We start from the raw sequence: 11,969 nt of genomic DNA on the forward strand, positions 1-11,969 counted from the left end.
ATCAGAGGGAATCAGTTTTTGTGTGTCCAATGAGCAAGAAATCCCTCTCTGAAACCAACAAGAGCCTTCGTGGAGGGTAAACATTTACTTTTAAGCACCAGAGCTTGGTGAAAAGTCATAAATGTTGAATTCTGTGCACAGTATAAGAATTGATAGATACCGGTGAACTTGTAAGAGTGTCAAAGAACTTTATACACATTAAATACACCTGTGCTTAGAATTATAAAGGGTTAATGTTAGGCAGTTACATTAATAGTGATAGTTTAAAGTTTGATCCTGTCTTTTTGTTTCAAGGAAATTAAAAAGACATTTGTTGAAGTATCCGTTTGTCTTGGTGATTTTCTATTGCTGCTAGGTTTTGGGGTCCTCTGGGCCTGTAACAACCCCAAGTTTAGGTCTTCATACCTGGATACCCAAAATGTCTTATTTCTTCAATAATTGCCGATTCCCCCATACATTCATTGATAAAGCCTGCAACCATATCTCCAATTATCTTTCTGCCTTTACCCCATCTCCTTTCTGGCAAAACACGGACAGAATCCCGCAGATTTCTCACTTACCACCCATCAGCTGCCACATCTGACACGTTATCCTTGGACACTTCCAACATCAGCACCATCCTCTAACCTGCTACATCTAACCCGCTCCACTCATATCCTTTTTTCATAGGTGCACGTCTTTCTGTGACTCCCTCGAAGGCACTTCCCTCTCCACCCACCACCACCTGATGCACTCCCCATTGGAACTGCAGAAATTGCCAAACTTGTCCCTACATCTCCTCTCACCTCCATCCAAGGCCACAATCAGGCCTTCCAGGTGAGGCAGTGTTTCACATGCATCCAATCCAACCTAATCTAATACATTTGGTAGACTCAGCTGACCTCAATATCAGCAAGACCAAATACAGACTGGGTGGCCATTTTGCTAAAAACATGTGCTCTGTAGATCAAAACTTGAGCTTCCTGTGGCCGACCATATCAATTCTCGAACCCTTCCAGCAACATGTCTGTTGGCCCCATCCTTCGCCAGGATGAGGGCAAACAATCTTAAAGAAAACACATTATATTCCTCCTGGGCAGCCTTAAACTCGATAGCATGAACACGAATGTTTCTAATTTAAGCAGCCACTCACCTCTGTCTGATTTCACTGTTTCCATCTCTTGATCTACTGCCCATTTGAATATAATTACTCCTTTAAGGCAGAAGACTTGACAGTGGTGTTTTCCCCATATAGCTTACATAGATACATAGAAGATAGGAGCAGGAGTGGGTCATTCGACCCTTCGAGCCCGCTCCGCCATCCAAAGAGATCATGGCTGATCTTAAAGTGCAGTACCCCGTCCCCGCCTTCTCTCCGTAACCCCTCATTCCCTTATACTGAAGAAATATATCTAATTCCCTCTTAAATATATTCAATGAACCTGCCTCTACTGCCCTCTGTGGCAATGAATTCCACAGATTCACCACCCTCTTGGTAAATAAATTCCTCCTCATCTCAGTCATAAATGGTTTGCCTATTATCCTCGAACCATGGCCCCGGGTTCTGGACTCCCCCACCATTTGAAACATCCCTTCCGCATCCATTCTGTCCAGTCCTGCCAGAATTTTATATGTCTCAATCTTCTCAACTCCAGTGAGTTCAATCCCAATTTGCGCAATCTTTCCTCATAAGTCATTCCTGCCATTCCAGTTATCAGCCTGGTGAATCGCCTCTGCACTCCCTCCATTGCAAGAACATTCTTCCTCAGATAAGGTGACCAAAACTGCACACAATACTCCAGGTGTTGTCTCACCAAGGCTCTGTACAGCTGCAGTAAGATATCCTTATTCATATACTCAAACCCTCTTGATATGAAGGCCAACATACCATTTGCCTTTTTAACCGCCTGCTGTACCTGCATGCTCACCTTCAGTGACTGGTGCTCAAGAACCCCCTAGGTCTCTCTGCACTTCCCCATCTCCCAATCTATTGCCATTCAAATAGTAATCTGCCCTCTGGTTTGTATTACCAAAGTGGATAACCTCACATTTATCCACATTGTAGTGCATTTGCCTGTATCTGCCCAGTCCCCCAATTTATCCAAATCACACTGGAGCTTCCTCACCCCCTCTTCAGTGCACACTAGCTTAGTGTCGTCTGCAAATTTGGAGATATTACATCCAATCCCCTCATCTAGATCATTAAAGTAAATTGTGAACAGTTGGGGTCCCAATACAGATCCCTGTGGCACCCCACTGGTCACCGCCTGCCACTCAGAAAACGAGCCATTTATCCCAACTCTGTCTTCTATCTGCCAGCCAGTTCTCAATCCACATCAATACCTTGCCCCTAATCCCATGAGCCTTGATTTTGCATGCCAGACATTTATGTGGGACCTTATCGAAGGCCTTTCGGAAGTCCAGGTACACCACATCCACTGGCTCTCCCCCATCTATATTACCTGTTACCATCTCAAAGAATTCCAATACATTTGTCAAGCACGATTTTCCTTTTGTAAATCCATGTTGACTCTGTCCGATCCCTTCTCTGCTAGTCATAGGCTCCGCTATTACATCCTTAATAATGGATTCCATCATTTTGCCCACTACTGATGTAAGCCTCACCGGCCTATAATTCCCCGCTTTTTCTCTACCCCCCTTTTTAAATAGTGGGGTAACATTAGCTACCCTCCAATCCATGGGCACTGATCCTGAGTCTATTGAGTTCTGGAAAATAATTCAGAATGTCCACTTCCTTACGTACACTAGGATGTAGATTATCAGGCCCTTGGGATTTATCGGCCTTCAATCCCTTCAATTTCCCCAAGACCATGTCCTTAGAGATACTGATTTCATTCACCTCCTCCCTTACATTAGTCTCTATGTTTCCCAACATCCTTGGGAGGTTATTTGTATCCTCTCTTGTGAAAACAGAACTAAAGTAAGAATTTAATTGGTCTGCCATTTCCTTATTCCCCATTATATATTCCCCTGATTCTGACCGCAAGGGACTGTGAGAGATGAGAAAAACTGACATTGCAATATGAACATGAAGAAATGAAGAAAATAAAATTGATACATAAGTAAATGAATGAAGCCAGTGCAAACAACATGAGACATGGATATTGGAAGGCAGGAAGCTGACACTGTCTGAGTAAGATAAGAATCTCTTACACCAGCAAGTTCACTGAATGAAGGAGAGAAGGACAGACAATTGAGAATAGAAGTAGAGTTAGTCTGAACGAGATAAGGGTCGCCAAGCCCCAGATAGAATTAGCAAGGCTTGCATAAATAATTAGAAGACCTTAGACAGTATTAGCAAGTTATACATATATATTTAGTAAGTCATACAACAGATTTTTCAAGTATGCGTATTTAACTAGTAAACCCTAGACAAGATTAACGAACCCTGCAGATGAAGGGACTGTAGCCCTGAGAGTCGGGAAGGTGTGAATGGGGACAAGGGCTAGGATGTGAATAAGGACAATGGGAATAATGGCAAAAGAAGACACCGACAGGATACCCCCTGGTCCTCCAAGTATACTGAAACTGCACGTAGGCAGGAAGGATTGCCTCTGCCAAACCCATCCAGGGGGCAGAAGAATGTAAGGGGGAGGGTATTCTGATACTGAAATTTACTGTATAAAAGTTGGGTGAGCCCCAGTGTATGTGTGTATTCCCAGGGTAAGGGGAAGCACCCAACTTTGCATTGTTGTTGTAATAAATGTTCTTTGTTCTCAATATTTGTCTCGAGCAATTTCTTTAAAGGTACTTCTATTTCTAACAAATGGGGGCTCGTCCAGGATAACACTCCCTCCACTGACAGAGTGCCCGACGACGAGAGTAGGTGCATCCCGGCTGATTCAGCTGGACTCACGGACGACGGATGGCTGGTCAGTGGAAGAAGCGAGTGATATCCGAGAAGAGGCATTGAGAACAAACGACGGAAGAACGTTAAGGAAGCGCGCTAGAGCCTTGCTACTGGAACCCGGTAAGAGGAATTTTACTTGCCTATCAGTATGGGAAATATGGGTAGCAAGGAAGAGAGTCCTGGTAAAGGATGTGAGGATCAGATAACTACACACAGCCCGCTTGGGTTGATGTTATCTGACTGGGGCACGGGAAGGACCCGTGGAAAGGACAAACTGACCATGGTCAGGTATTGTTGTAGGGACTGGGTTAAATACCCGATAAAAGGGAGCTCCGTGTACTGGCCAAAACTCGGATCCGAGGATGACTGGATGTGTCAAGCTTTGAACATCTGGCTCTATCAAAACCAGAGAGAGAACCTAGAGAGCAAGGAATATGCAGCCTGCTGGCTTAGGGGATCGTGTGATCAATTGGTTTTGAAAGAAAAAGAGTACAGGGACAAGAGAGAGGAGGAACCTTTTGTCCCTGAAACACAAGGGTGGGATGTGCTACATTCCCTCCCTCCACCTTATGTTCCTCCTATGCCGGCTCCTATCTTTCCTCCCCCTCCTATAACCTACCCTTCTGCACCTTCCCCACCTCCCCCATCACTAGAGAAGAAAGAAGAGAGCAGGAGTGGTATGATGACTCGCTCACAAAGCACTCGATTACCACCCCCGTTGACAGGAGAGAGAGGAAACTTTAATTCAGAACAGTGTGAGACTCTTCAGGAAGAAAGGGCAGAGCCCCCCAATCCATCTCCCAGGGGGCAGGAACCCAGACCTAATAAGCCAGAAACCAACTGGATGCGACCCCTGTGGGAAGTTCCCGTAGGAGAGGGTCTCGGTTTCGTAAATGTGCCCCTGACCAGTACTGAAGTGCGTAACTTTAAGAAAGAACTCACTTCCCTGATAGAAGATCCCCAGGGATGTGCCGAACAGTTAGACCAATTTTTGGGACCAAATCTATATACTTGGGAGGAGTTAACATCTATCTTTAGGACCCTGTTTACTTTGGATGAGCATGGAATGATCCGCCAGGCAGGGATTAAAGTCTGCGATAGGGATCACCAAGGGGGACTAGATGCGGTACCAGGAGAAACTAAATTCCCCTTGGCAAGACCTAATTGGGATAAAAATACCAATGACGGTCGGGTATTGATGGAAGAGTACAGGGTTAATTTGATAAGAGGAATCAAGGAATCTGTCCCAAAGAGACAGAATTTCAAGAAAGCCTTTGAGGTTCCCCAAGGTCCCGACGAGACCCCCTCCGCATTTCTGAATAGATTGCGCACGGCAATACAGCAATATGGGGGTCTCGACATAGAATCCCCAGCAGGGCAACAATTGGTACTAACTGGTTTTGTTACCAACTCAGCCCCAGACATTAGAAGAAAATTACAAAAAACAGAAAACTGGCATGAGCAAGGAATTACCCAGCTACTACAGATTGCACAGAAAGCATTTGTCCAGAGGTCTGAAGATAAGCAAATAGGGAAGGCAAAAACATTAATCCAAGCAGTCAGAGAGGTAGTAGATGAGCGACATAAAAAGGATAGGGACTGTGTGCCAGCTCCTGTATGCGGTGAGGGAAGCCACGGGTGGGGAAGTGCAGACCCCAGTGGATGGAGGAGTAGAGGAGGATTCCGGGGATGAAGACCCTTCCCGGGGCACCTTAGAAACCCAGGTAGAGATTGGGAAATGGGAACATTTGTCTGTTTCCATTGTAAAAAGGAAGGACACTTTAAAAAGGATTGCCCACTGCGAGCCAGGGACACACGATCCTATGCCCCGATGGAAGCAGATTATGAATAGGGGGGTCACGGTTCTCAGTCAATACACACTGTGGGGCTGCACGGAGAACCATTAGTTAATTTATGCATAGGACCCCACAGTGACAACATGATATTTTTAGTTGATTCTGGAGCAGCCCGATCTAGTATTTTACACCAACCAAAGGGGGTTAAAATAGAAGGGACAATGATAGTTTCGGGGGTGGGAGGAAGAGACTTCACAGTCCCTGTATTAAGAGAGGTCAGAATCCAAATGGGAAATAAGGTAATAGTAGAGGATCTTCTACTACTTCCCCAGGCTGGAGTATGCTTCTTCGGACGAGACTTACAGCACCAATTGGCTATCGGTACCAGACCACTAGAATCAGGCATTGGGGTTCAATTTTATATTTTAAGCGAGGAAGATCGAGAACTTATCAATCCAAGAGTATGGTCAGAAAAAGGCAATAGAGGAGTTTTAGACATTCCTCCCCTCCAAGTTACTTTAAAAGACTCGCAACAAACAATTAGAAGAAAACAGTACCCAATTCCTATGGCTGGCCGCAAAGGTCTGCAGCCCGTAATTGACCAGCTGCTTAAGGATGGTATACTCGAACCTTGTATGTCACCCTTTAATACCCCGATTTTACCTGTCCAGAAACCAGACGGTACCTATCGATTAGTACAGGACTTAAGGGAGTTGAACAAAATCATTCTCACCCGTCACCCTGTTGTACCTAATCCCTATACGATCATGAGTAAAATCGATCCCCATAGTAAATAGTTTAGTGTGATTGACCTCAAAGATGCTTTCTGGACCTGTCCGTTAGCAACAGAAAGCAGAGACATGTTTGCCTTTGAATGGGAAAACCCTTTTACTGGACGTAAAAATCAATACCGGTGGACTGTCCTTCCTCAGGGCTTTACAGAATCTCCAAATTTATTCGGTCAGGTCCTGGAACAGATACTAGATGAGTCTCCTCGAAGAGACAATTGTCAGCTAATACAATACGTAGACGACTTGTTAATTACTGGAAGAATATATGAATTGGCTAAAGAATTTACTGTTGCACTTTTAAATTTTTTAGAAAAGAAAGATCTTAGAGTGAGCGAATCCAAATTACAATTTGTTCAATCAGAAGTTAAATACTTAGGTCATCTGGTAAGTCAGGGAACTAGGAAAATAAGTCCAGAGAGGATACGTGGTATTCTGCAGATTCCCCCTCCCAAAAATGCCAAGGAACTTAGGAAATTCCTTGGCTTAGTGGGATTCTGTAGAATCTGGATGGAAAATTATTCTAGCCTTGTCAAATTTCTTTACGATAAACTCACGATTATAGAGACCGAAGCTCTAGTCTGGACAGATGATGAGATTAAAGATTTTGACTTCGTTAAACATAGCCTTACGCGTGCCCCAGTCTTGGCACTACCCGACTTAAATAAGCCTTTTGATTTATATACTAATGCCAAAGGAGGTGTAGCCACCGGAGTACTAACCCAGGACAGGGCAGGCTATAGACAACCAGTGGTTTTTCTATCAAAGATTTTAGACCCCGTTTGTCGTGGCTGGCCAGAATGTGTACAAGCCATCGCAGCCACTGCTGTTTTAGTTGAGGAAGGAAGGAAAATTACTTTCGGCGCCCCTATGATAGTTCACACCCCTCACACAGTCCGCAATATTCTCTTACAACGTGCTGGGAGATGGCTCACGGACCCTAGAATTTTAAAATATGAAACGATCCTAATGGATAGGGATGATTTGACCTTGCTCACGACTAAAACCCTTAACCCAGCAGCCTTCCTCGTTGCTCCAAATTCGGACAATTCCACAAATGAATTAGAACATGAGTGCTTAGAAGTCATAGATCTACAAACCAAAATTAGGGAAGATCTAACTGATGTCCCTTTAAAAGAAGGTGAAAGGTGGTTTATTGACGGCTCTTCACGATGCATTGCAGGAACTCGCTATAGTGGGTACAGTGTAGTGGATGGGAAGCAAGGACTAGTGATTGAAGCCGGTCGACTCCCTGGTCATTGGTCAGCACAATCCCGTGAATTATACGCCCTATGTAGAGCACTCCACGGCTTAGAGAACAAAATAGACACTATCTACACTGACTCTAAGTACACTTTTGGTGTAGTCCACACCTTTGGGAAGATCTGGAAAGAACGGGGAATGATAACTGGTAAAGGACAGAAGTTAGCCCATGAACAGTTAATTGTCCAATCCCTAGATTCTCTGACTCTCCCGACTGAAATAGCCGTAGTACATGTCCGAGGACATCAAAGTGGTGACAGTCCTGAAGCGAACGGCAACAGACAAGCTGATGCAGCTGCCAAACAGGCTGAACTTGCGGAAAAGATTCACATCCACCTATTACTGCCCACACCACTAGAGATTTTAAAAAAACCCATCTTTTCACGGGAAGAAGAGGTCTCAATGAAAGATCAGGGATTTCGCCAAACTGCCGACAGGTTGTGGTGGACAGCAGACGGACGTCAAGTCCTTAACAAAGCATTAGCCCGCCAAGTGGTAGATCAGCTACATCAACAGACACATTGGGGAACTCAGGCGCTTGTTGATGCCTTTCAACGATCTTCATACTGCTCCGGTATATATACAATTGCTAAACTTACTACTCGCAGCTGTCCGATCTGTCAGAGAATCAATAAAAAATCTATGCGGCCTGGCGGTCGCGACATAGCAGTTCGCCCGTTTCAACGCATACAAGTTGACTTTACAGAACTTCCTAAAATTGGTATTTACAAATACATTCTAGTCATGGTAGATCATTTTACACGATGGGTTGAAGCTTTCCCCACCCCGAATGATCGAGCTATCACTGTAATCGGAATACTTATTGAATCTGTGATTCCAAGATATGGTCTGATTCAAACCATTGATTCAGACCGAGGAACACACTTTACCTCTCAGGTTCTCCAGGGTGTCTGCAAGAAACTGGGAATAGACTGGCAACTACATACCCCATGGCACCCCCAAAGTTCAGGTCGAGTTGAAAGAATGAATCAAACTTTGAAAAATCAACTCACTCGACTTCATGAAGAGACTGGCCTCTCCTGGATTAAATCTTTACCATTAGCCCTGCTTAGAATTCGCACAGCCCCTCGTAAAGACCTTGCAGTCTCACCATACGAAATGATGTTTGGACTTCCATTTATGGGATTCCACACTGATACCCCTATCCCTGAGGCTAATGATCAATACATTTCAAAATTTCTACAGGGTCTTTCTACTTCTATACATGACCTGAAACAGAAGGGATTATTAGCCCAAACTCCACCCCTGGAATTTCCTATCCATTCTATTAAACCTGGTGATTGGGTTTATGTCAAAGCATGGCAAGATAACCAACTGAAACCTGCCTGGGATAGTCCCTACTGTGTCCTTTTGATTTCAGACGCTGCCGTGCGAACAAGAGAAAAAGGCTGGACCCACATCCAACGGATTAAACCAGCTACCAAACCACAGGATCAAGACACTCAAACTCAACCCTCCACCTGGCGTGCAGTGCCTCATCCTTCTGACCTGAAACTTACACTACGCCGTGAAAAAGTGCCGTAATGTTGTTTTTATTCTTTATTGTATTGTTTAATTGTTGCTTCTCCATTTCTGGGACATCACTTAATTACTCACAATGTATTAAGTCCTCCTGGAATAGGGGCAGCAGAGGTCACAATTTTTTTCCTTTAGAGTTTAGACAAGGTGTAGATTTAGTTTTTAGCCATAGTAAGATATGTTTTAATAAGGGATTCCAATACGGACCAGGGGACCAGAACAGCTGTAGAGACCGTCACTTAACTTCCCACATAGATATTAAAGGTATGAGTTCTAAACCTGTAGCACAAAGAGAGCGATATGACACAGACACACTGAATGTTAGTAACCAATGCACCTGTCAGAGAAAGAGAGAGAAGACGTTTGCTAATGTACACAGACAGGCTTCGACTCACAACTTCAATTCTACTCAGACTGTTAAACACATCTCTAATCGTAATGCACAATCCTCCCCAGACTGGTCTTTTCTCAAACATCCTTTGGGTTCCGCCGGCATTTACAATCCTTACTACTGCATCGTTAAGGGAAGTTCCAGTTATAAACGGCAACAGCGGCTACAGATCGCTAACGCTCCTTGCCACCTGAAACATCTAATCAGACTCCATGCAGCCTTGGGCATTATCATCCAACACAACACAATGGCCCTGAGGTTACGGGCTGAAGATAAACAACGTTTACCAGACACACTTCAACAACACCGCCTGCCTCTCGATTACAGCTTCGCTGCTGAACGCAGCACTTGTGAAAGACTCCTTAAAGACACTACTCACAACGGGCAGGCGGTTAAGAACACTTCTTCAGGACGTCAAAAAACTTCCCATGCCCAGGGACAGACTTTGCCACCTCAGTCCTCTGCAGGATCGACTGGACTTTTCACCGGTTACTGGAATCTGATACTCGCAACCCTTTTAACAGCTGGACTCATTACTCTCACCATCTTACTGCTTCCCTACATACAGACTGGTACACATCGTTTAACTCATCAACCCTTTCGTCAGAACACTTACACCCAAAGGATGTACAATTCCCAACATCTTTCTGAGGACATAGAAACTGCTATCCGTTTATTTACCAGCTGGGAAAACCGACAAGTTCCACTTTACCGCATCAGTAATACTGATCTAAAAGAAAACGGAGGATTGTGAGAGACCAGTAACACTGAGATCAGTAACACTGATCATTGTGTGAGATCAGTATTACTGATCTAAAAGAAAAGTGAGGATTGTGAGAGATGAGAAAAACTGACATTGTAATATGAACATGAAGAAATGAAGAAAATAAAATTGATACATAAGTAAATGAATGAAGCCAGTGCAAACAACATGAGACATGGATATTAGAAGGCAGGAAGCCGACACTGTCTGAGTAAGATAAGAATCTCTTACACCAGCAAGTTCACTGAATGAAGGAGAGAAGGACAGACAATTGAGAATAGAAGTAGAGTTAGTCTGAACGAGATAAGGGTCGCCAAGCCCCAGATAGAATTAGCAAGGCTTGCATAAATAATTAGAAGACCGTAGACAGTATTAGCAAGTTATACATCTATAATTAGTAAGCCATACAACAGATTTTTCAAGTATTCATATTTAACTAGTAAACCCTAGACAAGATTAACGAACCCTGCAGATGAAGGGACTGAAGCCCTGGGAGTCGGGAAGGTGTGAATGGGGACAAGGGCTATGATGTGAATAAGTACAATGGGAATAATGGCATAAGAAGACACCGACAGGATACCCCATGGTCCTCCAAGTATACTGAAACTGCATGTAGGCAGGAAGGATTGGCTCTGCCAAACCCATCCAGGGGGCAGAAGAATGTAAGGGGGAGGGTATTCTGATACTGAAATTTACTGTATAAATGTTGGGTGAGCTCCAGTGTGTGTGTGTATTCCCAGGGTAAGGGGAAGCACCCAACTTTGCATTGTTGTTGTAATAAATGTTCTTTATTCTCAATATTTGTCTCGAGCAATTTCTTTAAAGGTACTTCTATTTCTAACAGGACCTACTCTGGATTTCACCAATCTTTTCCTCTTGACATATCTATAAAAGCTTTTGCAGTTGGTTTTTATGTTTGCCGCAAGCTTACTCTCGTAATTTATTTTTACCCTCTTGATTAATCCCTTTCTCCTCCTTTGCTGCATCTTGAACTGTTCCCAGACTTCGGATTTGGTACTTTTTTGGCCAATTGATATTCTCTCTCTTTGGACCTAATGCTGTCTATAATTTCCCTTGTTATACACGGTTGAGTCACCTTTTTTGGTTTATTTTTATGCCAAACTGGTATAAACGATTTCTGCAATTCTTCCATTAGATCTGTGAATGCTTTCCATTGTCTATCCAACGTCAACCCCCCCCCCCCCCATAAACACCACCCAATCAATCTTACTCAACTCCCATCACATACCATCATTATCCCCTTTATTTAAATTCAGGACCTTAGTCTCGGTTTTAATTTCTTCACTCTCCATGTCGAGTGTGAATTCGATCATATTGTGATCGCTCCTACCCAAAGGACCTCGTACAACAAAATTGCTGATTAGCCCCTTTTCATTGCATAATACCCAGTCTAAAATGGCCTGCTCCCGAGCTGGTTCCTCGACATATTGGTCTAGATAACCGTCCCGTAAACATTCAAGGAATTCCTCCTCCTCAGTATTTTAACAAATTTGGCTAGTCCAATCAATATGTAAATTAAAGTCTCCGACAGCTGTTCCCTTATCTAATTTCTCTTTTT

General features: G+C 43.8%; 1 protein-coding gene across 2 annotated transcripts in view; it reads left to right on the forward strand.

The window, feature by feature from the left end:
* LOC138750372 (uncharacterized) overlaps window positions 1–11,188 on the forward strand; it is a 67,809-nt gene extending 56,621 nt beyond the window's left edge. Inside the window, exons 1-2 of one of the 2 annotated variants that reach the window (XR_011349292.1) lie at window positions 204–3,970; window positions 9,079–11,188. The gene's annotated coding sequence lies outside the window, so the exon portion shown is untranslated. Of the gene's footprint in view, window positions 1–203; window positions 3,971–9,078 lie in introns of those variants that run through there. The other variant, XR_011349293.1, reaches the window with a different exon arrangement.
* Window positions 11,189–11,969: the final 781 nt, after the last annotated feature.

The sequence above is a fragment of the Narcine bancroftii genome, unplaced genomic scaffold (genome assembly GCF_036971445.1).
Source record: "Narcine bancroftii isolate sNarBan1 unplaced genomic scaffold, sNarBan1.hap1 Scaffold_125, whole genome shotgun sequence".
Classification (NCBI taxonomy): domain Eukaryota; kingdom Metazoa; phylum Chordata; class Chondrichthyes; order Torpediniformes; family Narcinidae; genus Narcine; species Narcine bancroftii.